The 21,918-nt window shown below is 48.1% G+C and overlaps 1 protein-coding gene across 6 annotated transcripts in view; it reads right to left on the reverse strand.

The window, feature by feature from the left end:
* TIAM1 (TIAM Rac1 associated GEF 1) overlaps positions 1-21,918 on the reverse strand; it is a 383,002-nt gene that overhangs the window by 181,818 nt on the left and 179,266 nt on the right. For 3 of the 6 annotated variants that reach the window (XM_059164573.1, XM_059164568.1, XM_059164574.1), the window contains exon 1: positions 19,268-19,377. The exons of the other annotated variants lie outside the window; for them this stretch is intronic. The gene's annotated coding sequence lies outside the window, so the exon portion shown is untranslated. Of the gene's footprint in view, positions 1-19,267; positions 19,378-21,918 lie in introns of those variants that run through there. 6 annotated transcript variants of the gene reach the window in all.

Genomic DNA, 21,918 nt, shown 5'->3' on the forward strand with positions numbered 1-21,918 from the left:
GCAAAAAACAGAGCCAAATGGAGGGACAGGGATTTTTCTGTTTTGAAGGTAAACAAAACACGGGGTTGCAGAGAACCCTACGTTTAAGAAAGCAAAAAGGCTCAAAGATAAAGATTCATTTATTTATTTTGTTAAGAGCTCGGAAAAGAGGGGCACCTGGGTGGCTCAGTGGGTTAAAGCCTCTGCCTTTGGCTCAGGTCATGATCCCAGGGTCCTGGGATCGAGCCCCGCATCGGGCTCTCTGCTCAGCAGGGAACCTGCTTCCCTTCCTCTCTCTCCGACTGCCTCTCTGCCTGCTTGTGATCTCTGCCTGTCAAATAAATAAATAAATAAAATCTTTAAAAAAAAAAAAAAAAAGAGCTCGGAAAAGAGAGCGGGAGGAGGGGCAGTGGGAGAGGAACCCAAGCAGACTCCCAGCTGAGCACAGAGCCAGAGCCGGAGTGGGATCCGGGGCTCAATCCTAGAATCCTGAGATCATGACCAGAGCTGAAATCAAGAGCCAGAAGCTCAACCGACTGAGCCACCCAGGGGCCCCTTCTGGGCACTTCCGAATTCGTTCTGAACTCATCTCCGCTAACCACACTTGCAAGAGGAAAGTCCCTTTCCTCACTCAAAGAAAGAGATTTGTGCTTACAGAAGGTGAAAAGAGAAATCCTTATTCATAAAGCCCCACAGCATCAGTGGGAGCAATGACACGACCCTCACTGCTCACACTCGGGGTACTGCGGGCCACGGGCTGGAATCGAGCGGTCTCACCCGCTCTCCACATGGCCTGAAACCCTCCTCCTGGTTCTCCAGTACCCTCTCCACCTGAGCGCCAGTGGCCTCCAAGCTACTTCTCCGGCAAGCCGGACCCTATGTCGATCGCTCCATCTGTTAAAAATAACCTCACTTCCTCAACTGCTTAGCATCTTTGCTCCAAAGTCACCCCCGCGGGGGCCTTTCCTTTGCCCCCATTCAAAAGTTCAAACTCCCGACTCTTCCTGGCCCCTCCTTGCTTCTTATTTCCCTACTGCAGCGATAACCTGCCAACATACCCCATGTTTTATTTTGTTTTTTAAGATTTTATTTATTTATTTGACAGAGGGAGATCACAAGTAGGCAGACAGGCAGGGGGGTGTGGGGAAGCAGGCTCCCTGCTGATCAGAGAGCCCGATGCGGGGCTCGATCCCACGACTCTGAGATCACGACCTGAGCTGAAAGCAGAGGCTTAACCCACTGAGCCACCCAGGCGCCCCCAACATACCCCATGTTCTAACCACTGTTCCCTGTCCGTCTCCCACAGTTACACACATGCAGATTCTTTCTGGGTCTTGTTCACTCCTGCAGCCCCGGAACCTAGAAGGGGCTGGGCACGAAAGGAATGCTCGATAAATACGGGCTGAAGGCATGAGTGGTGACTTTAGAAAAGCGACAGATGACCTCTGAGGAGAAACACTGGTGTAAACTTCCAGAAAAATCTGTGGTCATCGCTCAGTCCCACGTTCATAGGCCCTGGGCTATGCACACGGCTCCCCTGGGAACTCCCCTGGGAAAGGGAACAAGATCAAGGCAGGACAGGATGATGTCTGGTCTGCAGGCCACAGTATTTTTAAATACTACCGAAGTCAACCCCTCCTATCCAGGCCCAATGCAGAAAAGTCCTACTAAATGGAATCCAACAAAGGAGTAAGTCATCAAAAGCTGCATCCTTAGTACCAACAACATGGGCACAACACAGAGTCAGAAGGAAAAAAACACGAACTTGAAGTCAACGCTTTGCTGGCTAGGAAGTCGCCTTCCTCATCGTAGGAACATCGGGACCTCCTGCTCCATGGGGAATCTTCCGCGCTGTCCCCGCCAGCTGCCACCCAAGCAGAGGGGCTTGCAAAGGACTCTGAGAAGGAATCTAGCTCAAAAGACCTTCAACCGGCTATCAGGAAGGGAATTCACAGCCATTTTCCTCAATTCCAGGTTGTATGTTGCTACAGAGATGTTCTCTGATGGAGCAGTTTAAGGTTCACAAGCAAAACTGAGCAGAATATAGGGTTCTCGAATGCGTACAGACCCGAACAGCGTCGTCTACGATCGACATCTCCCCGCAGGCCAGTACATCTATTATCCGCGGTGAACCTGCATCGACACATCGTCACCCCCAAATCCAGAGTCTGCATCAAGGGGCACGCTTGGCGGTGTACTTTGGGCAGATTTTCACAAATGTATAAGAACACGTATCCCCCATTATAAAGATCATACAAAGGAGTTGCCTTGCCCTGAAAATCAGGATTTTAATCCCATTTGTGCCTGCCTCCCTCCGCCAAGCTCCTGGCAACTATGAACTTCTTCCTTTCTCCGTAGTTTTGCCTTTTCCAGAATGTCACAGTGTTGAATCACAGAGAGCGTGCTTTTAAGATCACCTCTCTTCTAGTCCCTGCGTGGCTCTCGTGGCTTGCTAGCTCATTCCTTCTGAGCAGTGGACAACACGCCATCGTCCAGATAACCACCGTTTCCTTCTCCTTCACCTGCTGAAGGGCATCTCGGGTGCCTCCGGGTTGGGGCACTTATGACGAAAGCCACTGTAGACACCTGCGTGCGGGGTCCAGGGCACGTCACCAGCATTTTCAGGAAGCAAAACGACAGAGAGAGAGAAATGGAAAGCACAGCTTTCGGGAGGTGAAGACAAAACAGGCTCCGTACTCTTCCTGAAAGTCCCCCTTTCCGAGAACCTTTGTGAGAAATGACATCGGCAAAGAGGTCTGGTCTTAATTTCATACACACAAGCATCCATGCCCTACACTGTGGTTTTCCCAAGCCCTTCGAATAGATTTATAAACTCGGAAATGGGAAGTGTTCTGAGTTTTTTCTTTTGTCCCTATTCAGGAACCCTGTCTGTGGGGCTTTGTTGTCCATTCCAGGACCCCGAGCCCATATTTCTCAACGGGAACCACCGGCCTGTGGCTGAGAGCCGCCTCCGGGCCGGAATTCCATGAGCCTCTCCCTGAGCACAGCCCACGGCAGGTGCGAAACAAATTGTTGCCTGGGAAATGTGTTTCAAACTTTGAACCAAGTGTTGAGCCAAGATCACGACAAATTTTAAAACAACAATTCATAGAGGTCCCCGCACAGGTATCGAAATTAATTAGAAAAGTAAGCATCCGTTCAACCGATGCCGCCAAAATCCACTTAGAATTACTAAACGAAAAGTATAGTAAGAAATGCAGGTATCTCAAGTCAGACAGATCCATGTCTTGGAAAAGGGGAACTCGCCACATCCAAACAGACTGCAGGGGGTCAGCCCAAAACTGCTCGAGAAACTACCAGCCACCTCTCAGGCAAAGTGTCATAAAAATGATATCCAAGAACCCAAACATGTTTTATGATACGCTACACTAGAAGAAACCATTTTCTCAATGACGGCTTACATCAAAATTCACTTCAACATCTCTAAAACCGAAATGCATTCCTAGTGTCAGAGACCGCACAATGCCATCCTACTCCAGCCTGGGACTCCCCGGCGGGGCCACGCCAGCTTTAAATTCTCCAACAGACCACGAGGCATTTGAGCGGGCCTTCCATTTTCCATTTGTACATGTAGACATTTACACAATGTCTACTGCAGGCTGACATTTTGCAGATGAATTTCCCACATCCTGTATTTACCACATTCAAAGTATTCCCGGGCATTCCTACCCACTCCCATTTGTGAGTTAAAAAGAGAACCGGAGAAGGCCAGAGGGATAAACAGACCGGGTCACCTGAACTAAGGTTCTCCCACTTGCCGGACTGCAATCCGATTTCAAACTACAGAAATAAGAGGCCGGCGATCTGAGTTTAAATGCTCTGGAGAAGATGGTGCTCTGGAGAAGATGGAAATATTTAACATTCAGAGCTGCTTTTTGCTTTCTTTTAACTATACGGTCCCGAAAGAAAAAGGCACCCACATAAAACGTATCCAATCACCAAGAAAAAATCAACTACAAGCTCCTATGTTCCCTGTACCCGACTCGCAACAAAATGGGGGTGTTTTCTCATTTTGTTTAATTTCTCTGCTGCTGAAAATTACTTCCAGATTCTGTCTCTTCTTTGGTTTCCATTTTCGTCCTACATGAAACCCCCTCTCCCCAGAGTAAAAAGGAAAGCGAGGAAAGAAAACACAACCAGAGGGTGACACAATATTTTAAGTCGAACACCAAATATATAAAATGCAGCCCACAGCCTCTGGGTCTGAAAGAAACACATTTAAATAAATAGTATAGCAAGACGGAGTTAAAAGTTGAGTCTTGAGGGGCACCTGGGTGGCTCAGTGGGTTAAAGCCTCTGCCTTTGGCTCAGGTCATGATTCCAGCGTCCTGGGATTGAGCCCCGCATCGGGCTCTCTGCTCAGCAGGGAGCCTGCTTCCCACCCCCCAGCTCTCTCTGCCTACCTCTCTGCCTACTTGTGATCTCTGTCAAATAGATAAATAAAATCTTTAAAAAAAAAAAAAAAGTTGAGTCTTGATACATAAGACTATCACAGGCTCTGACTGCCCTATAGAAGAAGATACACAGACATCCCCAGGACCCTTACTAACACGTCATTTGTTGCCCCAACAACTAGCTCTCCTGCCGTGAAAGAGTTAGGAAGAGAACATCAGAAACACTGGGTTCACCGGACTTCAGGCTGGTGCTCGTCTCTGCTTCCCATTTTATTAAATAAACATCAACTGGCAATTAATGATAACCATTCTGCTTAAATACAAATGACTACACTTACTGACCTCCCTCACCTAATTTAAACACACACACACACACACACACACACACACACACACACACATCATCCACCAAAACAGAAAAATCGCTATGCCCGAGGCAAGCGACAGTTGCCTGCAGTATCAACATCAACACAGGAACCACCCAGGAAAAAACCTTCAAACCACCACCAAGGAACTGAGTAATAAAACTCCCACACTCATATTCATGTTATTTATATGATAATTAAAATCACCCTCCAAGGACCTAAGAAAGAGGTTGGTTAGATCTTTTCAAGACTAAATGGCCCAGCAGGCATCAGCACAGACTAGGTTTCTCCAAATGCTGGAAAAAAATGGACCAGCCGGAGAAGAGCCACCCTTGCGCGCATGGCGGAACATAGACTTGTCCAATTGCTACACCGCCCATGTGTGACTCATGCAACACCGTGTGTTGCCTGTGTTTCAATTAAAAAAAAGAAAAATTAACAAATTAAAATTAAAAACTTAAAAATAATTAAGATGGGGCACCTGGGTGGCTCAGTGGGTTAAGGCTCTACCTTTGGCTCAGATCATGATCTCAGAGTCCTGGGATCAAGCCCTGCGTCGGGCTCTCTGTTCAGCAGGGAGTCTGCTTCCTCCTCTCTCTCTGCCTACCTCTCTGCTACTTGTGATCTCTCTATCAAATAAGTAAATAAAACCTTTAAAAAATAATAATAATTTAAAAATTAAAAAATTAAGATAAAAGAAGTGGAACAGAAATACACCTACATTGGATGTTTGCCCCCTGATTTCTTTCTTTTTTTTTCTTTTTTAAGATTTATTTATTCAGGGGCGCCTGGGTGGCTCAGTTGGTTAAGCGTCTGCCTTCGGCGCGGCTCATGGTCCCGGGGTCCTGGGACTGAGCCCCGCATCAGGTTCCCTGCTGGAGAGTCTGCTTCTCCTTCTCCCTGCTCTTCCCCCTGCTTGTGTTTGTTCTCTCTCTCACTCTCATTCTGTCTCAAATAAATAAAGTATTTTTGGGGCGCCTGGGTGGCTCAGTGGGTTAAGCCGCTGCCTTTGGCTCAGGTCATGATCTCAGGGTCCTGGGATCGAGTCCCGCATCGGGCTCTCTGCTCAGCGAGGAGCCTGCTTCCTCCTCTCTCTCTCTGCCTGCCTCTCTGCCTACTTGTGATTTCTCTCTGTCAAATAAATAAATAAAATCTTTAAAAAAAAAAAAAAAAAAAAAAAGTATTTTTTAATTATTTTTATTTATTTTTAAAGATTTTTATTTATTTATTTGACAGAGAGAGACACAGCGAGAGAGGGAACACAAGCAGGGGAGGTGGGGGAGGGAGAAGCAGGCCTCCTGCTGAGCAGGGAGCCTGATGCGGGGCTCGATCCCAGGACCCCGGGACCATGACCCAAGCCGAAGGCAGACGCTTAACAACTAAGCCACGCAGGCACCCCCAAATAAAATCTTTTTTAAAAAAAGAAGAAGATTTATTTATTTATTGGACGGGGAGGGGCCGAGGGAGAAACAAAATCCCAAGCAGCCTCCCCACTGAGCACAGAGCCCAACCCAGGGCTCCATCTCAGGACCCGGACACCATAACCTGAGCTGAAATCCAAGAGTCGGACGTTCAACCCACTGAGCCACCCGGGTGCCCCTGTCTCTGGTTTCCTAAAAAGAAAGAAATACTACAGATGCACTGACCGTTCTAGCAACACAGGAAAATTAGAAATGGGAAGAACCACGGAAGCAAGGGTTTGCTGGGGGTGCCGACTGCCCAGGTGTGTCTGGCTGGACTTGGCCGTGAGGGGCTGTATCACGGCTACCTCTCTCTGCCCCCTCTTCCTCGGCTGGGAGACTGGGCTGATACAGCTCCCTGGGTTACTGGGAGGATGAAGTGTGGTTAATACAGGTTCAGCCTTTAAAACCGTGCTAGGCAGAGTGTCAGCTCTTAACACGCAACAGAAATTAGTAATATCATTAATAATTCTGCCGATCATGCCACCATCCCACCGCTGAATGGCTCACGTTGTGACCCTTCAAATGTACCGAACTTCTAGACAATAGCGCTCCCCTGGCCCGTGAACTTTCTCCCCAGCCCCCGCATCATCTCTTCTTCCCTTCTACACCGTAAGCTCCCTGAGGGCATTCGAGCTGTGGGTCACACCTCACTGAGCCCCCCCACTCCCAGAACACCTCCGACAATGATACTCAGAGCCCGAGCCCCCCGCCATGAATGGCTCATGGGATAAACGAATCAATGAACTAACTCCTCCCCCTTTGCGGTCAGTGTGCAGCCTAAAAACTAGATGTCACTGTGCTAATGTGAAGAGATTCCCTTACTCTGGTTTGTCGGGACTTCTGAACAGGCACTAGAAAAACAAAGAGCAACAGTTATTATGACCCGGAGCCTAATCGAAAAAGCTTTCCGTCAACCCTTGTGGCTCTTGGCTTTTCCACCGTGACTGAACTCCATGCTGGCTTCGCAGGCAGGGCGACTGTAATGACCTCCAGTGCTCCCTGTAAAGCTAAAACCACCAAAAAACCGCTGGATGGTCACATACTGTCAACTCTGGATTTTTCTTTCAGGTACCATTCAGCTGCCTCATACACTCCCTGCCTGTGTGTTCTTCATTACCACTCTTCCCGAAATTTCCAAAGCCTTCAGTTCCCCATTACACAGCACGATGCTGCCTGACCAGCCAAGAGTCCCACGGATAAAGGCCCGCACAGCTCTCGCCGGCATCACCGGGACTTCAGGTACTTTCTCCTCAGCCGCTAGCAAAGCTAACCCAGTCCTCTAGAATGAGTTTTCTTTCCGGCTCTGAAAGTAATTATCTGCAATCCCATCACTTTTTTCCCAGCACCCCCCCACCAATCCCTGACCATTCACCTTCTCTTATAAGAAAACATTACTTCAGGAAGCATCAATTAGGAACAGAGAGAAAAGGCTCTGCTCTGCGCCAACTGGCTTTGTCCCAAGCTAAACGCATTTATGTCAACCTGCTCCGTCACTGCCCAGCCTGCGGACGGACCAGGGTGCCCAGCCTTTCTGGAGTTAAGCTTTTGTTAACACACTGTCAAGGAGGCATTTCCCAGGCAGCCTCTCTTCCCTCAGAGACTGGCTGCAACCGCCTCTACCCCCTACCCAGGCAACCAAATGTGACATCAAAGGAGCCTCCCGAGTGGCCATCTGTCCCTGCCATGCCAATGTTTATGCAATGTGGGCAGGAGTAGGACAGAACAGCCAAAGGACCCAGGGTGTGCTGCTGCATCCGACGTGGGCACCAACATCTCGGGCTATATGTGCTACAGAACAAGACAGTGACAAAAAAGTCCCCAATCCAGCTAAAGGGGCTCCTTCTTCTTACAAAGAAGGTTAAAACTATTTAGCATTCTTGAGAGTGTTCAAAGAATGGGCTTGATATGTTTCACCTGCGGAGAGGTGTGCATGTGCATGTGTGTGTGTGCATGTGTGGATAGGTAGCTAAAAATAAAGTCAGATCCCTAATCTTGTAGTTTTTCAAATATTGAACTCCCTACTCACCAAAAGTCCCACCTAAATATGGTACTTCAGGCAATACTGACTTTAACAAATTCAGAAACCCTTAAGTGCTAAGGGGGAATTGGCTAAGATAGAAAAGGAACAGGTCAGAAAAGAACCCAGGAGTCTCAGATTTCTAGAATTAATATGACCACTAGAATCATCATCTAAACCTGTTCACATCTCGGAAGAGTTGTGGGTTTGGAAGTCAAATAAAACACAGCTCAAATCCAGGGTCACCGCAATGTGTGATTTTACTGAAGTCATGTGGGTTCCACCGATTGGACTTGGAGAGGGGAATGGCACACCCCAGGGTGGCTGGCAGCGGGGATCAGTCATGTACTCTGCTAAAGATCACGTAGCAGAACACCAAGCACACAGTGTACATGGTCTCTTCCCCTCTGCATCTTCAGTTCTGGATTAACCCTCCTTCCTGGACCTTATGGTGGGAGCACACCCAGGAGGCAAAGTATGTCTGAGTTGGCCAAAGAAGGGAGGTCACCATGGACAGGCAGCCAGCCACCAGCAAAATTCAATACAGTGACTCTGCTGGGGAACATCTTTGTTATCTTCCAAATGGGGTGGGAGAGGGAGACACTTGACATATTTTACCTAATCTTCACATAAAGCTTGTCAAACTACATCTCAAGCACTGGAAGAAAACCCACATTATTCATCACATAAATCTGCTTAAAATCCCCCCTGGGGGGGGGGAGGTGGCTAGCCACTGTGCTTGAAGCCAAGTCATGAGACATCCACTCTGTGATTCAACTTGAACAGCTGTGGAGTGAAATGCACACAAAGGCTCACACAAAACACGCTAACAATTTCTAGATTTGCCCCTGCCTTATTTTTCTTTTTCAGTTTTGTTCTTCGACCACATTATTTCCCTTCACTCACAGAACCTGGAAACAACCTTGGCATTTCTTTGGACAGCTCTGACTAGGTTTTGATTAATCTCCAAAGAATCAAGTCACTGAACATTTACCCCGGGGTTAGGGGCACACAGTCATAGCTCCCCAGGATTTACAATCAAACGAGGGCAAAGAGAAGATGTACAGCAGACCCCCTCATCCGTGGGGTACGTTCCAAGACTCCCAGTGGATGCCAGAAACGCGGACGGCACCAAACCCTACCTATACTGTGTTTTTTCCTATACAAATGCACCTATGATAAAGTTTACTTTATAAAGTAGGCAAAGAAAATATTAACAACAACTGATAAGAAAACAGAACAACGATAACGCTATACTGTAAAGGTATTTGAATGTGGTCTCACGCTTCTGCTTGTGCTGACTGTAGACGATAAAATGCTGACGTCCTGAGATGAAGTGAGGGGAGTGACATGTGACGTGTGTTGGGCTACGGGGGACATTATTTTCATTTACTTATTATTATTATTATATTCAGTGAGCCAACAAGCAGTCCATCCTTAGTTTTGGGGGTAGCGTTCAACGATTCATTAGCTGCATGTAACACCCAGTGTTCATCACACATGTGCCCTCCTTAACGCGCATCACCCGGTTACCCCATCTCCCCGACGCCCGTCTCTTCTCTAACAGTCCGTTTCTTTCCCAGGGTCCAGAGTCTCTCGTGGTTTCTTACTGACCTTCTGACAATACGTCAGAAGGAGGATCTGCCTGTGGACCACGGCTGACCCTCAACTGCGGGTAACTGAAACCAGAGGTAAGAGGAGACCGCTGTCCAAGACAACATCTGACAAATGTCACTGGTGTGGGGGAGGGGGGGACAGTAGGCTGGGACAGACTGGAAAGGAGGCGAGGAGGAAGTGGGCTGGAGTTGACACTGAAGGAGGGCTAGGAGGAAGTCATCTTAGTGGGGAAAACAGAAGAGGACAAATGCCCAGAAAGGGACCCAGTAAGGCTGACAGGGGAACAGCCTGCGGGCAGCCGGGCAGTCCCTCCTTACATGGGTCATTCCAGAGCTCCCCAAGACAGTGTAACGCGCAGTGCACACTGAGGCAAACAAACAGAAGGGAAAGGCAGCCCTGCCTCGGAGAAACACAAGGGAGCATTCTGGTTAAGAGCACAGACCCTGGGGGCACCTGGGGGGGCTCAGGTCATGATCCCTGGGTCCTGGAATCAAGCAGCATCCAGCTCCCTGCTCAGTGGAGAGCCTGCTTCTTCTCCCTCTCCCTCTGCCCCTCCCCCGGCTCATGCTGGCTCTCTCTGGCTCTCAAATAAATAAAATCTTTTTAAAAGAGGCGGGGAACACAGACCCTGGAGCCAGGAGACCAGGGTGCAAACACTAGCTCCCTACTTTTTAACTCTGTTCCTTTAAACAAGTTACTTAAGCCACAGATGAGAATTCATTTATTGAGAACACCAATTCGGGGAGCAGGGGAAGGAAACCACTGGAAAGAGGAGAGAGGAAACCTCAGAATTGTCCTAAAATCCATGCACACGCACCTCCCCCCCCACCCCGCCCCGCCCGGCCCCCAGTGGTTAGTCCTGGCCAAGGGCTGCCCTGGAGGAACAGGGTTCCCTTGGGGGGCACGGGGATCCGGCCCGAGGGCAGCTGCCCAGCACAGTAGGTGCAGGGGAGTGAAAGCAGGAGGAAGGGAGCAGAGGCGCAGGAAAGGGGAGCCCCAGGGGGCGGAGCAGAGGGCGGGGCCAGCCTGTGCTCCCAGGGTCTCAGGGCGGTTTCGTCATTATTGAACTGTTATCATTTCCATCATTTTTTGTGTCCTGAAGAAGGCAAATCACCCACTTATGCTAACACCAGGAGTTGTAAATACTGAGAGGGAGGTCCCCAGGCTGCCGCTGAGGGGGGTGGGCAGAGGCTGTTGGTCTGGTTCAGAAGCAACAGGTAAGACAGGACCCACAAGTCCCGGCACGATCCGCAAAGCAGGGCCTGCAGCGCCAGGCTGGGAGGCGCAGGGGTGCGGGCGGCGGCATGCAGGAGCCCGGCCGCTGCGGCCCCGGAACTCCGCATGGCCGCTGCCTGGAAAATGACAAACAGAACCGCCACAGGATCCAGCCAGCCCACTGCCCCATGCTGTGCATGGGAAAGAGAGGGAAGCGGCTCTCAAACAAGTGGTCTCACCCCTCCCCAACCCTGTGCACTCAGCAGCCAAAACGCAAAATCCGCCTGAAATGTCCAGCGCCAGATGAATGGGGAAAAAATGCAGTGTAGATGCACAACATGGTATTAGCCTTTAAGAAGGAAGCCCTGGGATATCTCACAACAACATGATGAACCTGAGAACATTCTGCTGCGCAAAAGAAGCCAGTTGCGGGGGTGGCCTGGGTAGCTCAGCCGGTTAAGCGTCTGTCTTGGGCTCAGGTCATGATCCCAGGGTGCTGGGTTGAGTCCCAGGATCCCGGCTCAGTGGGGAGCCTGCTTCTCCCTTTCCCTCTCCCTCTGCCCTTCCCCTGCTCTCTCCCTCACTTGTGCTGTCAAAATAAATGAAATCAAGAAAAGAAAGAAAAAGAAAAAAACAAAGAAAGGAAGAAGAAAGAAAAAGAAAAAGAAAGAAAGTCACAGAAAGACCAATGCCACAGGATTCCACTTACATGAGGAATCTAAAACCATCTAACTTCAATGGGAGCAGAGCGGGGCTGGCCAGCAGTTGCTCATCACTGGGGACATCATTTCAGTCATGCCAGATGACTGTGTTCTGGAGAGCCACTGTTTAGATACTGTACCTACTGTACCTACAGCAACTCACACCATGTTGTGCATTTAAAGATCTGACAAGAGGGCAGGTCTCAGGCGAAGTGCTCTTAGTACAGTAAAATCAAAAGTAAACAACAACTCAGGGAGGAACGGTACCTCAGGAAACATCTGTGATTCCTCCTCCCCATCAAGTCAGCGGTCGCCTATTTTGTTCAAATTCGGGAGGGAGTGGCCTGCTAAAGGATGAAAACAGTGCGGCGCTACCTAACTAAGAAGGCTCGGGTGGGTTTGTTCATGGGCGGAAGGCATATCCGGGAAGAATCACTCCAAGTCTGTAGAGTTATAAAGGCCCCGTTGGTCTAAGTGGTTCTCCTCCCCAGGAAGTAAAGGAGGGTGGACACGCCTCTGTCCCCACCTGGCAGAAGGGAAACCAAAGCACACACAACCCCTCCTGGGACTCAGCCACGCCAGGGGGTAGCGTTATTTCTTTGCCCTGAATGCCTGACCTGTGGCATGTTTGTGGCTTGTTCCTTTCAGTGGGACCAATCTGAGCGTATCAATCTGAGCGAGCTCTCCACACGGTACTTATTCCCCCGATACCCAAACCCACTTCACCGACGAGGCAAAGGTTCACCCTGCCTGCTGAAAATAACACGATCTCGGTGCGCCTGGGTAGCTCAGTCGGTTAAGCATCTGCCTTCAGCTCAGGTCATGATCCCTGGGTCCCGGGATCAAGTTCCGTGTCTGTCTTCCAGCTCAGCGGGGAGCCTGCTTCCGACTCCCCCCGCCCCATTCCTGCTCTCTCTCTCTCGCTCTAAGATTTTAAGATTTTAAAATCTTAAAAAAAAGGGGGACACCTGGGTAGCTCAGTGGGGTAAACCTCTGCCTTCGACTCAGGTCATGATCTCAGGGTCCTGGGATCGAACCCCGCATCGGGCTCTCTTGCTCAGCAAGAAGTCTACTTCCCTCTCTCTCTCTGCCTGCCTCTCTGCCTACTTGTGATCCCTCTCTCTCTCTGTCAAATAAACAAATAAAATTAAAATAAAATAAAATCTTTTTAAAAAAGTAACATGATCTCCCATTGAACAGCCCCAGAAAAAGCCCATTCTGATACCAAGTTTCCCCTACTGCAGTCCAAAACAATTCCTTCTTCTCCTTTTCGGGTATCATAAAGGCAGACAAAAGAGATTCCAAGAAGACAAACCTAAGAGTCTCATTACCCCATGAAGTGTCTGAAATAATGTAATCTGAGAATAATGTAAAGGGAATCTTTTTCCTCCTGAGTCAAGGCATAAGGTATCAAGGCAAATCAGTGGTCACTTACAAAGGGGCAGACCCACTCATGGTGACCCTGCCGTGGGAGATACACCACTACACCCTCTTTGTCAAGCCCAAAGGACTGGCTTGTCCATGGAATGACCCAACAACGGGACCTGACACCTCCAAAGGTTCCCAGGAAACCAATTTCAAAGCCTCAAACTGTGAATGGGGCAAATCAGCCAACGCTGTTTCCATGAAAACAGCAGTCACATATAATGAACCTCCTGTTGTCCCTGGACAGGAGGATTTGAGCAGAGTCCCAAGGGGAGGAAGGTCTTTAAAAGTTTGAGTCCTCCTTTCAAACCCTGTGAGAATGCCCCCTTACCCCATCCCACATGGAAGAAGTTTCTTTCAAGATCTCCAAATGGGCCATCCAGAGGGGCTGCTCACGTCCCAGGAAGAGATAGGATTCAGAGTTTCACACCCCAGGTACCGACCCTCCTCTCCTCCTGACTTTCAGGTCTAGAAAGGTGGGCCTCACTCAGTCTACACCGGTTCTACCTACACCGGTTCTACCTACATGAGCAGACACAGGAAAATAATGGGTTTTGTACTCATTTTTTTATATAATTCTAGAGGCTGCAGGATTGTCCTCTGAAACATTAACGGGATAACACAGGAGAAGAACTGGGTGTTACAGACACTCGATAAATCACTATTTAGTATTTGTATGTCAATAATCAGAGAAGTATTTACCAGGTCCTTATTCAACCACAGCTTTGTAGAAACCACTTGGGCCACGGTTATTCCTGCCCACAAGAATCTCTGAATTTACACAAGTCAGAAATCTCAAACAATGGAGCCTACAATTCTAACGGATCACGTGCTTCACTACACAGAACAGCCCCTCCCCATTGCAAACCACCCCCCCTAGCCCTTAAACGAGTAAAACTTTCCAAAATCCATGATCTCTCCATCCCCTCCCCCAAGTTTTACCAATGAAGGCCAGGCCAATACTTGTTTTCAAGCAACAGAATCAAAATAAACCGGAGGCGTGCCATTGCAAAACACTTACAAAGACTATACGCCTCCTTGTTCCCCACTCATAAAAGCCCCAACCAGGACAAACAGCAGCACAGTTACTCAGCTCACCGGGTCAGAGCGGACGGCCAGACCGAAGGTAGTCAACCTGTCCGTCTTCGAAAATCACTTCCCAGCTGAGGCCGATTCACTACACAAAATGGAAACCAAGACCCACCCCTTGCGCAGAGCAGTGTCAAGGCTTCCCCGGAGGACAACCCCTTCCCCTTGCCCACTCTGCCCCTTACACAATTAGACACCTAAAGAAACATTCACTAATGAGGCCATATATAGCCCAGGACCTTTTTTCAATTGACAGACCCGAGGGAGAACAAAGAGCTTAAAGTTGCATGACTTCAATAATGCCACAGTCCTGAGTAGTACCCAGCCAACCCCCTCTGCCCCACGTCTCTCATTTCCCTTCTTGGTTATGAGGTCAGCCGTAGCCTTCAACCATCCACACTTCCTTTCAACCATCCACACCTCCTTCAGCCATCCACACTTCCCCCAAAGGACAGAGGAACTTTTGGGACTACAGAAACATTCTCAGAAAATGCAACAGCCATAGAAAACAGACACGGTTCTGATTAGCACCATCTGTTTCCCGGTTGACCTTCCCACCAACCCTGCACGGGGCTTCCCTTTTCTCCTCCACCTACCACTTGTTATTTCTTGTCTTTTGGGTCGTGAGAGGGTGGTGTCTCGTTGTGGTTTTGATCTGCCTTTCCCTGATGGCTAGGAATGTTGAGCATCTTTTCTAGAGTCATGAGAATTCTGGAATAACTAAATCGAACAAGCGCTGCCTTCACAGAAACAGCCCCACTAAGTTACATCCCAGTCTCTGCCAAGTTTTGAGCTGCGTACTCATTGCGTTGCTAGAAAGGAAGGGAGAGGGTAAGGAGGGAGGAACAGAGGGAGGAAGGAAGGAAATAATAGAGCAGTGAGACCCTCAAGGAAGTGAGAGAAACTGAAGGGAAAAAAATAATAATAATCCCAGAAAGGTTAAGGTAAAAATGGGAGTGGAAAAAAAAATACAGCCAGGATACCACCAATCAACTGGGATAAGAAGACAAAAATACTGGAAATATGGAACATGACCCTAGTAACCCAACTGCCCATACTGAAGAGAGAATAGATGGGAGAAGTGTCTTTGTCTTACTCTGTTGCAATAACCTTTCCCATTTCTGGAAGGAAGGCACTGAGAGGAGTTGTGAGAGCAGAAGTACAACCAGAAAGGGCAGGCTGGGGAAAAGAGCAATGTCCTACAGTGTATCAAGTGCTGCTGCTTTGTTCCAACTCACAAGACAGGTGCCTGCCGTGACTACTCGGGCAGAAATCTCACAACAGGGGCGCCTGGGTGGCTCAGCCGGTTAAGAGTCCGACTCCTGATTTCAGCTCAGATCAGGAGCCCAAGGTCTAGAGATCGAACCCAGAGCTCAGAGCTCAACAAGGAGTCAGCTTGACAATTCTCCCTCAGCTCTTATGCACATGCACACTCTCTCTAATAAATAAAGCTTTAAAAAAAAAAAAAAAAAAAGGTAAGACATTCCACCAACAAACAGCCCACTAAGCAGTTTTCATTACTTCCACCTCACAGGAGGGGAAATGGAAGCTCGGAGGGGTTAGGCAATTTTAGGGCTAAAAGTGATAGAGCAAGAATTCAGATCCAGAGGCACCTGGCTGGCTCAGTCAGTAGAGCGTGTGGCTCTCAATCTCAGGGTCATGAGTTCAAGCCCCACCTGGGATGCAGAGATTACTTAAGTAAATTCTGGGGGGAAAAAAAGCAAAAAGAATTCAGATCCAGCTCTTTCTGACTCTAAAATTCTTGTTCTTATACTGTCACAAACTCAGAAAGATTTTTCTGAGAAAACATTAAAAAGCCAAGACTCATGCATTAAATATGAACCAAAACGCAACTTTCTTCCTCAGTCATTACAGCAAATTTGCTCTACCCTCATACAAAGTAAATCTGTATTGTCAAGTCGGTTTAAAGCACCTACAATTCACAGGAAATTACCAATAAATCTTATGTAAATTCTAGCTGGATGTTTCCACAACAATTTCACAGGGTGTGCCCCAGTGACTCCTCCAAACCCACCTTAGAACAATTCGATCCACTGGAAATTCGATCCACTGGATATGATACTCGAAGAGCACAAGGTATGTTTTAATAAAACCAAGAAACATGATTTCCAAGACACAGAAAATAAATACATAATGTCTGTCCCCCTACAGCTAGGAGACTTGGTTACTTAGTTTTAAAGGATCTTAAAATCTTTTTTGACAGTGTTCCACAGCACAGGACTTTTTAAATGCGTGTAAACTTAAGAAAAGAGGCAGTGTTTTTGTTTCATTTAAAATACAAACAAAAACCAAAGTTGGTTCTTTCAAATGTCAATAAAATTGTTAATACATTAGCAAGACTGATCAAGAACAAGAAAAGCACAAATAGGGGTGCCTGGGTGGCTCAGTGGGTTTTCTGCCTTCGGCTCAGGTCATGATCTCAGGGTCCTGGGATCTAGTCCCATATCGGGCTCTCTGCTCAGCAGGGAGCCTGCCTCCCGCGTGCGCTCTCTCTCTCTCTGCCTGCCTCTCTGCCTACTTGTGATTTCTGTCTGTCAAATAAATTAATAAAAAAAAAAAAAAAAAAGAAAGAAAAGCACAAATAGCCAATGCTGGGAATAAAAAAGGAAACGTTTCAGGAGGGTGGCTCACTCAGTCAAGCATCTGACTCCTGATCTGGGCTCAGGTCTTGATCTTAGGGTCCTGAGATGGAGCCCCGTGCTAGGTGTGGAACCTGCTTAAGATTCTCTCTCTCCCAAGGGGCGCCTGGGTTGCTCAGTGGGTTAAAGCCCCTGCCTTCAGTTCGGGTCATGATCCCAGGGTCCTGAGATGGAGCCCTGCATCAGGCTCTCTGCTTAGCAGGGAGCCTGCTTCCTCCTTTCTCTCTCTTTCTCTCCCCCGCCCCCCGCCTGCCTCTCTGCCTACTTGTGATCTCTGTCAAATAAATAAATAAAATTTAAAGAAAAAAAAAAAAAAGATTCTCTCTCTCCCCTGCCTCTCCCCACCCAAAGAAAGAAAGGAAAAAGGAAACATCTCTACAGTCTTCTAAAATATTATACAAGGATATTTTGTACAACTTCATACCAATAAATTTTAAAATTTACATGAACTAGAAAACTTCCTATTTAAAAAAAAAATACTAAAACAAGATAATCTTAAATGGCCCTATTCCTGCTAAACAAATTAAATTTGTAACTTCAGAAACAAACAAACAAACAAACAAAAATCAGGGTCAAACCAGGATACTTATGGGAAAGTAAGGAGTCCTTTAGAAAAAAAATAGTGAGACAAAAATTATAATATTCTCTCACACCTACCTGCACCTACCTAATTCATATAGCGGAATTAATCCAATTTCTAATGTCTGCATGAAACAGTCTCATATGACCAAGTCTAGATACGTTTATTAGTAATATACTTCCTCTCTCTGGCGAAGGATTATGGTTCCATAAAACTCCTTGTAAGCAAGGGTCTATTAGTGAGTTTCACCAGCACCATCACGAGATCCAGTCAGGTTGTCTTTCCTGTTGAGTGAGTTTCTACAGACTTCTTGGGGGTGCGGGAAGCGGGCCACACACTTCAGGTCAGCCATCAAGTTCACATCTGCATGGCCTGTTCTGTCTGGATCCTCAAGGAGCTAGAACACAGGGCTCTGGCCGTTGTGACAACCTAGACCATGCAACCTATTGTTCTTCCCTGGGACGTGTCTGCTTTGGCTTAAAAGTCATTTATTTCATTTTACTTCTGTCTCACTAACTTTAGGAAAGCTGGAAGGTGAAAGCAATCTAAGTCAAACTATGGCCACAGCACCCTGTCCCCTGTGCCATTCTGATTATCAGGATCGTGCTAAAATCCAGCTCTGCTCACCCTCCTAACAGCACCCACCCCAGATCCGAGAGAAAAGGAAATCTGATTTTCTATAAACATAGTAACAGCTGCCCATTTCTTTACCTCCACGAAGGTGTCCTAAAAATAAGACAATTCTCTAAACATTCATAGGGAGGATTACACGCGCACACACACACTCAAACACGCGGCTCCCACTTCTCTATACTAACCTGTTGATTGGATATAAAATAGGTAAAACAGGTAAATTAGCCCAAAAGCCTCCATCAGATCCCCATGCAGTGAGCGAATAATACAAAGCTCTAAACGGGGCTTCAAATAAAACCTAAAAAATGTCTGCCTTTACCTTCGGCCAAGTTCATCATCTGCGGGAACCTATATTCAGCTTCACTTGCAATGATCCCGGGTGCCAGCCTCCGCCCAAACTTCCTCTCCCCACCGCACCCAAATCTGACTTAGGCAATCGACCTGCAGATAAAGCAGCTGCCACAGAAAAATGTACTCTTTTCAAAAAAGTTCCAGATACACGAGTAACACCTCAGTACTAGGAAGTCTTAATCCCCTGAACAGACACCCCATTAATGAGAAACGCAAGACTTCTGATGGCTCCCCACAGAGTTCCCACACCCACCCAGGGGCTGTCCCGCGCCCCGGCTTCAAAACATTCCCTTGGAAATACCGATTCCCGAGCCTTTCAGGGGATACGGACCGCGCTGCCGGTCAGCGGGGACAGCGGGGACGCCTCTGGTGAGTGACCTGACCCCGCAGCCTCCCTCCCGCCCTACCCCTCAAGATCCCTGGATAGGAAAGCAAAGGGGCAAAGGGAAAGGTGAAGGGCTCGCCAAGCCCCAACCCTTCACCCTGGGGCCAGAAGGCACACGGTCGGCGCCCCCGGGGTGTCCCAGCACAGCGCGGAGCCACGGCTCACCGATCCCGCCTGCGCGGGGCTCCGCGGGGCTCCGGGCGCACGGGTCCCCCCCGCCCTGCTGCCCCGCCGCCCCGCCGCCCCGCCGCCCCGCCGCCGAGCCGGGGCCCCAGCGGCCTCCCCCGGCCACAGCCACCCGGGCTGCGAGCCCTCACCCCCAGCACAAAGACCTTCGGCGGCGGAAAGAAGGGGCTTGAAATTCAGGCTCACCAGCGCGGCGCAGGGCGCACATGCCTCCCGGGCTCGCCGCAGTCTCCCAACTTCCAGCCACCGAAAGGAGGAAGCAGCGCCTTCCCCGGCTCCCGGCAGCGGGAGTGGGCGTAACTTGTGAAGTTTCGTGCTGTGATGAATCTGGTCATTTGGGTGTGTTGGAGAGGGTTTGTCGCTCCTCCCCACCCACCGTCGCCTCCCGCCTCTCCACCTCCTTCCCCAATTTAATTCTCTCCCTCGGCGTTTGCCAGACCGAGAGCTCAGGCTGGCTGTCCCTCCAGACTCTGAGCTCCTCACAACCTTGGGGGAAATTTTATTCCTAACAGGCCTGAACCATTTTATCTATTTTATTTTATTATATTTTTATTTTATTTTATTTTATTTTATTTACTGTGGCAGCACAGGGCAAGAAGGCTTTTACTTAAAAAGCTAGAAATCTTAAATAATTGTAGGATGGCCCCTCTGCACAGACAGGAATGTGGGCAGGTGAGCCAGTAGAAACCTAATTCCTAAATATCTACTTAAAAAGGAGGCGGGGGCAGAAAAACAAAAAGCAAACTTCTAACTGGCTATAGTTCCTTTAAAACTTACTAAAAAGAGTTCGGACATACAAAAATATATTTGCAAAGCAGACAGTGAACCCTCAAGTATCCATTATCTAGCAAAAAAAAAAAAAAAATTAAAATTACCAATATAGCTGGAGCATCAGTAGACTCCTCCCTGAAATACATCCCCCTCTCCCTCCCCCCTAGAAAATAGCTGCCACAAACTTGAGTTCCCATGAGTAATATTCATAGCACAGTTTCTAGGCATTGTAAAGGACACCAGCTAACTTCAAAGTCCACCCAAAAGCAATCCAACGATCATCCCCTTTGCTAGGACTGACCTTGATTCCGAAAGAGAAGTTTCATTAAATAACACTAAAAAAATGACCACACACATTAAATGACGCCTCAGGTGGCCGGTTAAAGAAAATGAAGGAAATCACAATATAAGAAAATAGGAGATCTGGAATGACAAGTGGAGGCCATATCTGAAACAGGTGAAGCATTCATGGATGAAATCGATAGATTAATAGAGCATTGTCATTTTACAAGGTTAATAGCTGTGTCAAGGCCAAGGATACTGACCCACACTTGCAAAGGGCTTTCCTCAAGAACCCAGACTGTAGAAACAGAAATACAACATTCATTAAAGAAGTCCTAATTACTCAAACGCCTGCCAGAGTTGTAGGCTGGGAGCAACACTCAGAAAAGGGAACCTTCAAGATAATGATGATAAAACATTAATGATAACATAATGATGATTCCACAAAATAGTGGAAACCATGATACACCCAAAACTGACTCATATATAGAAGGAGATGCCTAGCTCATCTTTATATTCCCAGTAACTTGAGCAGAGGCTGGCATAAGGAGAAAATTAAATGAATGAAGCAAATGAACAAAAGAATGTCCATGGAGAATTCTGAAGGAACAGAATGAAGAGACCGGATACATGAAATCAGCAGAAAAATGGAAGTGACTTTGCCCAGTGGGAACATTCAACAATCATGAAGATATTTGTCGTCGTGACAACTCGGAGAAGCTCTTGGCATCGAGCAGGCAGAATACGCAGAAGACACGGATGCTACCTGGGAAAGCCTCCCACAACAAAGAATTAACCAGCCCCAAATGCCAATACCGCTGGCTAATGAGAAGCCCCGGGAGAGAGCCTTCACTATCAACGAATGTATTCATTCCATATATGATTATCAACAGCAGGAGAGGAGACTCTCTGGGGACGTATAAGGATATACAATAGTATTTCTCCTCCTTTTCCACTGAGCAGCATCTGATGAGGGCTGGACCACCTGCGTGGGATCAGAGATAGTGGGCATGGAGTCAGAAGCAGGAAAGCATTAAGGCTTGAGGGCACAGCCTCAAGCCTATGCACTCGAGAAGCTAAGGACCTGTGTCAAATTTAGATGGAAATAATCAAGAAGGGAGTGGGGAGGAAGATGACATTAGGGGGGAGGGTGTGTATCAGCTTTAGAATCACAGATAGCATGCCTGTGGGGGAGGAGGCAGGGTAGGTGCTGGGAAAGATCCACAGACAAAACCTGCTTATCGCAGGCACCAAGAGTCATTTCTCCATTGATAGTCCCAAGCAGGGGAGACACTCCACTGAGAACAGGAAGGATGTTTAACCTGATTACAGTTTATTGAAAAGAAAGTTACAGATCACTTCCGGGGCGGGGGGAGGGAAAGAGGTAAGCCCTCCCGTGTCTACCCGTCTGGGTTAAGAACCTACAAAGTGCATACATCTTTTCTACAGGTTTTCTGGTCTCATCGTTACCTAAGAAATGTTTCTTTGCCGGGAGAAGTCTTGTTCTTGCTCAGTGTTTCTCAAAATGGGGCACGTGGGACAGTGGGTTTGCTCCCCTCGAACTCCCTTGGAGCCTCACGGATAGTCAGTAGGGGATAAAAGACTCTCTCCTATAGTTGCTCCTGGAGGAATCCACGGGACACCCCGAGTTCAAGAGGCTGAACCAACTGTGAGCCCACAGAAAACCCTCTGGTTCCATTCAGTGGCGGACAGACCACGAAACAGCTGACATAGGTTGAAGCTCACAACCTCCTCAGGACCCAAGAGGTCTTCAGGCAGCAGCC

This window comes from Mustela lutreola, chromosome 2 (genome assembly GCF_030435805.1).
Source record: "Mustela lutreola isolate mMusLut2 chromosome 2, mMusLut2.pri, whole genome shotgun sequence".
In the NCBI taxonomy this organism is placed as follows: Eukaryota; Metazoa; Chordata; class Mammalia; order Carnivora; family Mustelidae; genus Mustela; species Mustela lutreola.